General features: G+C 41.2%; 1 pseudogene; it reads left to right on the forward strand.

Annotated features, from left to right (window-relative positions):
* The first annotated feature begins 233 nt into the window (after positions 1 to 233).
* LOC124225413 (olfactory receptor 7E24-like) lies at positions 234 to 1,136 on the forward strand (annotated as a pseudogene).
* The last annotated feature ends 1,779 nt before the right edge of the window (positions 1,137 to 2,915 follow it).

Here is a 2,915-nt window from a genome sequence, read left to right on the forward strand (position 1 = left end):
TCTCAGTGCTTCTAGAGTAAGTATATATAGAAATAGGTGAATAGTCCCAATACCAATAAGGAATAAGTTCTAAAGAGAGTTCATAACTGAGAAATATCTCTGAAGGTAATGGGATATAACCTTTCAGTTCATTTTGAACTGCTTGAATCCAAAATATGAACGTTCTGTTGGGTGCCTCTACACTGTTTTATTCATTCAACACTCTTTTCTTTTTTAAAAGATATCCTATCTAGATGGAACCACAGAATCTAACAGGTGACTTAGAATTCCTCCTCCTGGGTCTCTCAGAGGATCTGGAACTGCAACCCCTACTTCTTGGGCTGTTTCTGACCATGTACCTGGCCACCATGTTTGGGGACCAGCTCATAATCCTGACTGTCAGCTCTGACTCCCACCTCCACACCCCCGTGTACTTCTTCCTTTCACACCTGTCTTTGGATGACATAAGTTTCAGCACCACTATAGTCCCCAAGATGCTGGGGAACCCCAAGACACACAGCAAATCCATTACCTATGCAGGCTGCCTAACTCAGGTGTCCTCATTTTCTCTTTTTGTATGTTTAGATAATCTACTCCCAGTCATGATGGTCTATGATGGTTTTATGGCTATTTGTCATCGTCTGCACTACCCAGCCATCATGAACTGGTGTCATTTTTCATCAGTCTTTTGGACTCCCAGCTGCACTACTTGATGATGTCACAGCTCACCTTCTGTGCAGATGTGGAAATCCCTTATTTCTTCTGTGACCCTCCTCAACTCCTCAAACTTGCCTGTTCCGACACCCCTACCAATAACATATTAATCTATTTTATTGGTGCCATCTGTGGTGGTGTTCCACTCACAGGGACCCTTTACTCTTATACTCAAATTATTTCCTGCATACTGAGCATCTTATCTTCAGATCTGACGTACAAGACCTTCTCCACCTGTGGATCTCACCTGTCAGCTGTTTGCTTATTTTATGGAATAGGCCTTGGGGTTACCTTAATTCACTGTCTCATCTTCCCCAAGGAAGGAAGCAGTGGCCTTGGTGATGTCCACTGTTGTCACCCTTATGCTGAACCCCTTCATCTAAAGCCAGAGGAACAGTCACATCAAGAGCGTGTTGTGGAGGATTGTCAGCAGAATAGCCTAATCTCAATATTTGTGCTATCGTTTTTGGTTCATAGGAGTGGAAAAGGCAGCAAAATCAAACAGTGTAACAAGAAATTCTGAGTCTGCACTCATATAGTGTATATGTACCTCCACAGCTCTCTGCTTTAAATTTACAATTACCTATCTTAGTGTTACTAGAATAAAGTTTGGAGATTATTTTGGACTCCCTACTTAAGTGATAGCACCCCTCCCCAGGATTATGCATCACACATCACAACATGCATCATACTCTGTTACTTTCCTGACACATGACCCAAGACTCTTGGGCATGAGCAGTCTTGTTTCTATAATTGCAAAATAATCATAACTCTTTCTTCCTTGTTATTTATTATTTCTCTAGTTTTCCTAAGATCTTTTCTGTATGTTAGGAGGATCTAAACCCTACCTTAAGGAAAAAGACATCTACTATATTTTTGCTCCTTAAGGATCTTGGTCAGATTATTTAGCAAGTAGGGTGATAATTTAATTTCCTGTCCAAACCAGGGTAGTATTTTAAAATTCAAATTGGACACTATTAATGCTGAGTTTGAATAAACAATTATCACTTGAGACTTTCCTAGGAAAACTAGAAGGTATGATTCCTAAGGAGAAAATGGGAGAGGACAACAGGAGCAAAGGCAGTTCCAAGTTTCCCTGATAATTCTCCCTCCCAGTCCATCTAATATCTCACCAATCATATTACATATCCAGACACAAAGGGATGAATGCTGTATGACTCTGTTATAGGAGGTCTCTAGATGGCTCAAATTCATAGAGACAGACAGTAGGATGGTGGGTGCCAAGGACTGGGGGTGGAAAATGTGGAGTTAGTGTCTAACAGTGACAGAGTTTCAGATTCAAAAAAGGAGAATGTTCTGGAGGTGGATGGTGGTGATTTTTGCACAAAAATGTGAATGTACTTCATGCCACAAAACCGTGCACTTAAAAATGGTTAAGGTGGTAAATTTTATGTTACTTCACCACAATAAAAAAATGATTTCCTGTCAGAAACAAGGGACATTTTACTCCAAGTGTTGGGTGTGTTAGCCCTCAGCAATCAAGCCCTGTAGGGATCTGCCTCAGCTGCAGAAAGTCACCTTAACCAAGGTCATGCCTACTTCCTTGGGAATCCCACATCTGATGACTCTTTGATGCAGTTATAAATGTTTGGCCCCTTTTCCCCAATTCCAGCAGACTCTAAGGGATTATCCTAGCTGCAGAGCTCCCTGGTAGTTTTGGGGGGCCTTTGCTGGGCTTAAACTTGGCTTGACTTTTTTCACTGCTTTTCCTTGCTACAAAGAGTTTGCCAAACTGTAAAGTCTGAGGGAACAGTCCCACAGGACTGCCCTCACTTCAGATGAGTTGGCTACACCTTTGGGGACTCCCTCACATTCAATATTTTGCTGAAATGATTCAAACTGAGGGGACTCTCCTAGATTTGATAATGCACTAGATTGGCTCACAGAACTCAGGAAAGCATTGTACTTATGATGACAGTTTTATTATTGCAAAATCATACAAATTGGAACTATCCAAAGGAAGATACTCATAGGGCATATACATATGAAGGGGCTCCATATGTAAAGCTTCTTGTCCTCTCTCCATGGAATCCAGACCCCAGACCTGTTACCTCCTCCTGTCTATGATGTGTGACAATACTCAAAGAATATTGCCAACCAGGTATCTCACCTGAGCTTCCATGTCTAGAATTTTTATTGAGGCATCATTGCATAGACATGATCAGTTGAATTATTGTCCATAAAGTTGAACTTGATTTCCA

Source organism: Equus quagga, chromosome 14 (assembly GCF_021613505.1).
Source record: "Equus quagga isolate Etosha38 chromosome 14, UCLA_HA_Equagga_1.0, whole genome shotgun sequence".
Taxonomy (NCBI): Eukaryota; Metazoa; Chordata; class Mammalia; order Perissodactyla; family Equidae; genus Equus; species Equus quagga.